We start from the raw sequence: 9786 nt of genomic DNA, 5'->3' as shown, positions 1-9786 counted from the left end.
TGAATTTCAATCTCGGAGGGTTTATTACATGCGAAGGATCGGATCGGTAACGTCAAGCATCGAAACATGGAAAACGTTGTGGATCCTTTCGAGTTCAGGGGGTAAAAGCAACCTATACGCTACTGGGCCGACTCGTTCGGAGATCTCATATGGCCCAATGAATCTCGGACTCAATTTGCCCTTACGGCCAAATCGAGTATCTTTTCGGTGATACCTTAAGAAACACTTTGTCTCCCACCTGATACTCAATATCTCTTCGTTTTAAATCCGCGTACGACTTCTGACGATTCGAAGCAGCCTTCAAACTTTCACGAATTACTCGAACTTTTTGCTCAGCATCTCTAATCAAATCCACCCCGAAAATTTTGCTTTCACCGAGCTCAGTCCAAAACAATGGTGTACGGCATTTACGACCATACAAAGCCTCGTAAGGCGCCATCTTAATGCTTGATTGAAAACTATTGTTGTAAGCGAATTCAATCAAGGGTAAATACCGTTCCCATGAACCATTAAACTCGAGGATGCAACATCTCAACATATCCTCAAGTATCTGAATTATCCGCTCGGATTGACCATCGGTTTGGGGATGAAAAGCGGTGCTAAAATGCAGCTTGGTACCCAAAGCTTCTTGCAATTTCTTCCAAAATCGTGAGGTGAATCTCGGATCTCTGTCCGACACAATAGAAGTCGGTACCCCGTGTAATCTCACAATCTGAGAAACATACAATTCAGCTAGCTTATCCAATGAAAAATCCGTACGTACGGGGATAAAGTGAGCCGACTTAGTCAATCTATCAACGACGACCCAAATTGCATCTTTCTTGCTTGCCGACACTGGCAAGCCAGATACAAAATCCATCGTGACTCGTTCCCATTTCCATTCAGGTATCATGATTGGCTGAAGCAAACCCGTGGGCACTTGATGTTCCGCCTTTACTTGCTGACATACTAAGCACTTCGAAACAAAGTTGGAAATGTCTCGTTTCATACCATGCCACCAAAACTGGTGTCTCAGGTCGTTGTACATTTTCGTACTCCCCGGGTGGATTGACATTCGACTACTGTGAGCCTCGTTCAAAATCATCGAAACAAGTTCTGAATTCCTTGGAATACATAATCGACCCTTGAACGTCAAGCAATCATGGTCGTCAATCTGAAATTCGATTCCTTGTTCGAACACACTCATCCCGCTTTGCAACCAACTCATCGTCGACTTTTCGAGCTTCACGAATTTGATGTATCAATAATGGTTTGGCTTTCAATTCAGCTACTAACACATTGTCGGGTAGAAACGGACAAGTGTACATTCATCGCTTCATAACGCAAATAGTGATTTACGACTTAAGGCATCCGCAACCACATTAGCCTTTCCGGGTGATAGTCAATGACCAACTCATAATCCTTTAACAGCTCGAGCCAACGTCTTTGTCGCAGATTTAAGTCTCTTTGAGTCATCAAATATTTGAGACTTTTGTGATCCGAATACACATGGCACTTCTCACCAAATAAGTAATGTCGCCATATCTTTAAGGCGAATACGATGGCGACCAATTCGAGATCATGGGTCGGATAATTTTTCTCATGTGGCTTTAATTGTCTCGACGATAGGCCACAACTCGCCCTTCTTGCATCAATACGCAACCCAACCCAAGTAGGGATGCGTCACTATAAATGACAAACTCTTTGCCCGATTCGGGTTGCACTAGAATTGGGGCTTCATCAAATAAGCTTTTAGTTGATCGAAACTTTTCGACATTTCTCCGTCCATTCGAACTTAACATCCTTTTGGAGTAGCCGTCATTGGCGTGGCTATCGTTGAGAAACCTTTACAAATCGTCGGTAATAACCGCAAGCCCCAAAAAGCTCCTAACCCGGTAACATTCCTTGGTGGTTTCCAATCGACTATGGTCGAAATTTTGTTCGGGTCCACCGACACCCGTCACGGACACCACGTGCCCCAAAAGCTAACCTCTTTCAACCAAAATTCACATTCTTGAACTTTGCGTATAATCGCTTATCTCGTAAGATTTGCAACACTAGCCTCGGTGTTCAAGCATGTTCGGTTTCGTCTCTCGAATAGACCAAAATGTCATCGATAAATACAACTACGAACCGATCCAAGTATGGCCTGAAAATTCTATTCATTAAATCCATAAACACCGCAGGGGCATTAGTGAGCCCAAACGGCATCACTAAGAATTCGTAGTGACCGTACCTCATTCTAAAAGCGGTTTTGGGTATGTCCGATTCTCGGGCCCTCAACTAATAGTACCCCGACCTCAAATCTATCTTTGAAAACACCGAGGCTCCCTTTAATTGATCAAACAAATCGTCAATTCGTGGCAACGGATATTTATTCTTTATCGTCACTTTATTGAGTTGACGATAGTCGATGCACAACCTCATGCTTCCGTCCTTCTTTTCACAAACAATACTAGTGCGCCCCATGGAGAAAAACTCGGTCGAGCGAAACCTCTATCCGTCAATTCTTGCAATTGGACCTTCAATTCCTTTAACTCCGTTAATGCCATACGACACGGAGCTATTGAGATCGGCGTAGTACCGGTACAACCGATGTCAATTCCACTTCTCGAACCGGTGGCAATCCGTAACTCCTCCGGAAAAACATCTGAATACTCACAAACCATCGGTACCGATTCGAGTTTCTTTTCCGTCTCTTTACTTTCAAACACATACGCAAGGTATGTTTCACACCCTTTTCACATATCTCCGAGCGGTCATAGAAGATATTATCGCTGGCACTCCTTTTAAATCAAGAGACTCGACTCGGACTACCTCATTATTTGCCCTCCTCAAATCAATGGTTTTCCTTTTGCGATCCACCAACGCATCATGTACGGTCACCAATCCATACCAAGAATAACATCGAATTCATCAAATGGTAGAAGCATCGGATCGGCCGAAAAAGCAGATTCTCGAATTATTAGGGGCATCTCTTGCACACTTTATCAACGAGTGCGTATTGACCCAAAGGGTTTGACACTGAATTACGAACTCGATGAGACTCAACAGGTAGAGTCTTCTTGGATGCTAAAGTTTCACATACATATGAATGAGTAGAGCGGGGTCAATCAATGCAATCACACTAGTATCAAAGAGAGTAAAAGTACCGGTGATAACGTCGGGGAGGATGCCTCCTCTCGTTTCCGGATGGCATATGCTCTAGCAGAGCACGGTCTCGGATCGAACACCGTATCGAGTGGCTCCTCTTTGATTACCACCCCTACCTCCCGAAATCCTCGGGGTCTACCTCTAGTCGTCGCCCCACTCGATCTTGCACCTTGCATCTTATTCTTCTCATCTAGCTCGTGCAATCTCTAATGAAGTGGTCCTTGAACCACATCCGTAATAAGTCTTGTTAGCAGACTTACCCCAACATTCACCTAGGTGTCGTCTTCCACATTGGGGGCATTCAGGTCTCTCTTGACGATTATTGCCCACACTAGCCACCAAGTAGCTCGGGAGTCCGTCGATGGTCGTGCTCTAATGGAAATTCCCGCAATCGTCCTCGATTTATTAGTGTCCTCCCTGAACTTCTTTACAGTCGAGAATGGAGCTTTACCCATCGATCTCTTATGATAGTCTTTAGCTTCAAATTCAGCCTTCTTCTTCTCCTTTCCAAGTTCTTCCGCCTTGCAGTGCTCGTTCGACCAAATCACGAACTCCTTTATCTCCAAAATACCCACTAGTAGTTTTAAATCTTCATTCAATCCTTCTTCAAATCTTTTGCACATAGCAACCTCATTGGCCACACACTCCCGAGCATACCGACTAAGTCTTACGAACTCATGTTCGTATTCAGGTACTGTCATACGGCCTTGCTTGAGTTCCAAGAATTCCTTACGCTTTTGATCGATGAACCGTTGACTAATATACTTCTTTCGAAATTCTGTTTGAAAGAAATCCCAAGTAACTCGCTCGTTTGGGACTATGGAGATCAAAGTCCTCCACCAATAGTAAGCTGAGTCTCGCAACAAGGATATATGTAACACCCCGTACCCGAGTCCGTTACCGGAATCGAACACAAGGTGCACACAGACTTAACTATTTTCACAGTCCATTTAGAAATTTCCAGACAAGCTGGTTACTGCATCACTGTCGCCTTAAAAATCATATCTTGAGTTTCAAAGCTTGAAAATTAATTCTGTAATTTTTCCCTGAAACTACACTCATATGTCCATCTACAGATTTTTTTCTAGAATTTTTGGTCAAGCCAATTAGTACAGTTTATTAGTTAAAGTATCCCCTGTTGCAGGGATCGACTACACTGACCTTCGTGTGTTACGAATTGGATATCTCCCTGTACAGGGCTTCAATACTGATTCCATTTGTTTCTATAGAAACTAGACTCAGAGAGGAATCTATACATATATGGCATGACTCCTAATTATCTCTGGTTAATTTACAATGAATTTCTAAAGTCGGAACAGGGGATCCAGAAACCATTCTGGCCCTGTTTCACGAGAACTTTAATATCTCTTAACATATAACTCATATGACCGTTTCGTTTCTTCCATATGAAAGTAGATTCATCAAAGTTCATTTACATAATTTATTCACTATTTAATACCATTCCTACTATTTTTAGTGATTTTTCACATCCATATCACTGCTGCTGTCAGCATCTGCCTTTAAGGTAGGCCTTACCTATTTCATGATTTTCATGGTTCAATTGGCCCTTTTTACATACATAGCACAAGGTGTGATCATGATTAACCATTCCAATGGCTAATCGTTTCAAAACAATTCCATACCTCATAATGATCAACATACAAACGATTATAGTACTATGCTAAAAACGTATATAAGCCATTTTCGCATGGCTATCCAAGTTTACACAAAACCGAAAGGTACATGACCTACAACAAAAGGGTAGTCCTATACATTAACCATGATATCCTCTCACTACTAGTCTATTCTATACATGCCATAAGATATTCCAAAACATAGCAGTACCAAGCGGTGGATAGTGATAGTGTGACTAGTTCTTGACGATCCCCGAGCACAGTAAGCTTCGCAATGAGACCTATAAGGCAGAGGAAACAGAGTAAACGGAGTAAGCACTACAATGCTTAGTAAGTACTACAATGCTTAGTAAGTTTTAAGCAGTGTCAACAGATAACAACCAAATTATAACATAGTTGTTCGTATTTTTATTTCACTCTTCCTTCGGGCATACCATCCCTTTACCGAATATGCACATCTCTTCATATACAACAGGCAGATAAACTCTCACATGAAAGTGAGCTCATGTGACATAGATATATCGTATGATTTCACATACCCTCTCCCACTAATCCGATGTCACATAATCATAGGAATAGTCCCATAGATTGCTCTCGTATGCATCATATATAAACTTGGAGTACATACTGTTTAACCTTTAGCATTGCGTATATTTATAAGCAATTCTTATTGTAAGTCTTACCCGGACATAATCTCCACACGTAGTCATCGGGTCTCACCCGAACATATTTCAAGTTTCATGTACACTTAATCACATGTTACAACATTCACATTAGCCATTCGGCTTTACCACATATATATATACACTTTCACATTCATCACGTCGGCCATTAGGCCTTATCACATATATACACACTTTCACATTCATCACATCGGCCATTAGGCCTTATCACATATACATACACTTTCACATTCATCACATCGCCATTAGGCCTTATCACATATATACACACTTTCACATTCATCACATCGGCCATTAAGCCTTATCACATATATACACACTTTCACATTCATCACATCGGCCATTAGGCCTTATCACATATACATACACTTTCACATTCATCACATCGGCCATTAGGCCTTATCACATATATACACACTTTCACATTCATCACATCGGCCATTAGGCCTTATCACATATATACACACTTTCACATTCATCACATCGGCCATTAGGCCTTATCACATATACATACACTTTCACATTCATCACATCGGCCATTAGGCCTTAGCACATATATACACACTTTCACATTCATCACATCGGCCATTAGGCCTTAGCACATATACATACATTTTCACATTCATCACATCGGCCATTAGGCCTTAGCACATATACATACACTTTCACATTCATCACATCGGCCATTAGGCCTTATCACATATACATACACTTTCACATTCATCACATTGGCCATTAGGCCTTATCACATATATACACACTTTCACATTCATCACATCGGCCATTAGGCCTTATCACATATATACACACTTTCACATTCATCACATCGGCCATTAGGCCTTATCACATATACACACACTTTCACATTCATCACATCGGCCATTAGGCCTTATCACATATACATACACTTTCACATTCATCACATTGGCCATTAGGCCTTATCACATATATACACACTTTCACATTCATCACATCGGCCATTACGCCTTATCACATATACATACACTTTCACATTCATCACATTGGCCATTAGGCCTTATCACATATATGCACACTTTCACATTCATCACATCGGCCATTAGGCCTTATCACATATACATACACTTTCACATTCACCACATCGGCCATTAGGCCTTATCACATATATATACACTTTCACAAATTTTAATATCAAGAATCCATCAAATACTCATATATCATTTTACAATATCACGATTTAGAATTCAAGTATGGGTTCAATCAATAGCTTATGAGCAACTAAAACAAGTTTTATCCATGTTTGCAACAAAATCACATATTAGCTGCGAGCTGTTTTCCTGAACAATGGTCACTAAATTATTTATAACCGAGCTACCAGACTCCAAATCACTTGCCGTTAATTTTCTCTAAATATAGACTCATACATCTTTCATACATAAAATTTTCAGAATTTTAGGTGTGGCCAATCAATACCAGATTTTTCTTAAAGTTTCCCTGTTTCACTGTTTGACTAACCTGACCAGTCTTCACTACGAGTCAAAATTCTCATTGTACAGAATTCAAAGTATGTTCTACTTGATTTCATTTGAAACTAGACTCATTAAGGAGTCCAAGCATATAAATTTTATCTTGTAACCATTTTTGTACAATTTATAGTGATTTTCTTAACACCAAACAGGGGATTTCGAGTCATTCTGACACCGTCTCACACAACTTTAAATATCTCTTTATAGGAAATTTCCTTACTTACGGTCTCTTTTATAAGAAACTAGACTAATTAAGCTTTGATTTCATATTTTATTCAGCCTATAATTCCACACCAAACATTTATAGTGATTTTCTAAAATCACGTTACTGCCGCTGTCTTGAGCAAATTATTACAATTTGCTCTTAAATTTCAAGTCCAAACACTTAGGAACTTACCATTTGAGTTTAAGACATATCATGGCCACATCATATCTTATTAAATCAACTCATTATGTCCTATTATGATTGAATTTACTCAACATTTAATCACTTAAAACTTACCTCGGAAGTTGCCGAACGATTCTGATCGCTATTCGATCACCTCTTTCTTTCCCTTATCCAACTTTGATCCTCTAGGCTCTGAGCTAGATCAAACAATTTACTTCCCAAATTAAACATAGTCATCGACATCCATATACATTTTATACTAGCGAAATGTACCATCAACATATACTTTACTCAAATAATTTACATTAGCCGATCATGTATAATGTTTTGTAACTTAATAAACTTATCATACATTATGTATTCATAATATTTGTGCAGCCAATTATCCATGGTCATACACACACAATCAAAAATAAATACCAAATTTTCATATCCTCTAGGCCCTAAGCGAATACACTTGTCATGTTCACCTACATTTTCAAGTACAACATTCTCATTTTCGGCATTAGTATCAAGCATAATAGCTAATTCTTCCCACCACTTCATCAATGGAATCATACCATCACAAATCAACTTAAAATAACCATATCTAATAATCAAATACCTATAGCATTGCACATTTCTCACATAGCAAGTACAACTAAATTCATTATTAATATATATATATATATATCTAAACACTTAACTACAAGATTTAATCACCATTTTCAAATCATAAAACAGCTTATAACCATCATCTATATTTACTTCACATAAACCGAAATAACCATTACATCATCTTTAAAACACTTGGCATTTTACCCATTTAATCAAGCCAACTCTCAAGACCATTCCATCACACAAATTATACCATAAATCATACTTACAATTTCAGTTAATGCATGACCGAAACTCACCATCATCAACATCATTATCAAACCAAAACCAAAACACATCTATGGGATGAGTAGAGTTTGTACTAATCATCTCAAACATGCATAGATTTTCAAGAATCATTCAATACATACCTCATTCTAGCCATCTTCTAAGCCAAAATCAAAGCAACCAAACTTTCCTCTCCCTCCCTTTAGGCTACGGCAATAGAGGACAAAGATCAACCAATTTTGATTCAATTTTCTCTATGACCCAATGCACATACCTTGGATTTTTAGCTTGCTATCTTGCTGAAATTCTCAAAGCATATTTCTTCTTTCTTTCTCCAACATTCGCAAGAACAAGGTGGGAATGTATGGCTTTCTTTTATTTTTTTTTCTTCTAATACTTATTTCCTATTATAAAACCATGTAGTCATTATAATATTAACACAAAATGCATGTTTTTTTGTATCCCATACCATCATGGCCGGCCACTTCCTCTAGAGTGGGGAATTTGACATGCAAGTACAATTATTTTGCAACATGCATAAATAGGCCACTTACATTTGCCTAGCACATTTTTAAATTCTTTCACATAAGTCCTATTTAATAAAATTCACTCACAATTAACAAAATTCAAACATGAAATATTCACACATACAAATTCCACATACAATAAGCACGAACATAACATCTAATTATTTTTGTGACTCGGTTTTGTGGTCCCGAAACCACTTTCCGACTAGGGTCACATTAGGGGTGTCACAACTCTCCCCCCCTTTATGGATTTTCGTCCTCGAAAATTTCTACCGATGTATAGTTTAGGATAACATCCTATTATTGAATTATATCCATATAGGCATTAGCTCATCGATAGCAACTGTAATTCATTATTGATTTTGCATCGATCTATAAAATCATTTCCTTCTCTTAAAACAAATACATAAACATTTCTACAAGTATGCACATATATCTCATTTCCTTGATTTCATAAGCAATAATCACTTAATTTAATTCACAATTGCATTTCAAACACATATCAAGCACATACTAACATGTATAATTCACATCATCAACCCACATATTTGTAACCCATATTTTCGTCCATGTATAAGCTGTAACCTGGCCGAAAATACACATATACTCAAACATCCCAATAAATATCCTTTATAACTCCATCGTATCTCAATATTCAACTTCCACACACCTGAACATTTAATTCATTCAGCACATACGAACATACCTCATTGCTGGAATTTTTGCAAGCGTATTAACTGAAATTTTACAGAAGATTGCTCATCTCCGAATCACGTACCTTGAGATTTAACCGGATATAGCGACTCGCTCGATTGTCTTCGGGACATAGTCCGGTTATAGTGATTCGCACAATTGCCTTCGAGAATTAGCCCGGATTTAGTCACTTAGCACAAAAGCCTTGAGACTTAGCCGGATACCATTGAATAACCAAGCACATATATCAACAAATCAATACACATTCTTATTACATTCTCATTACCAAAGCTCAAACACAAGACACTTATCATATTTACAATTTCGGCTCAATAGCCACACACCAAGAGCATGATTTCG

The sequence above is a fragment of the Gossypium arboreum genome, chromosome 10 (assembly GCF_025698485.1).
Source record: "Gossypium arboreum isolate Shixiya-1 chromosome 10, ASM2569848v2, whole genome shotgun sequence".
Taxonomy (NCBI): domain Eukaryota; kingdom Viridiplantae; phylum Streptophyta; class Magnoliopsida; order Malvales; family Malvaceae; genus Gossypium; species Gossypium arboreum.
Note: the sequence above shows the minus strand (reverse complement) of the source record.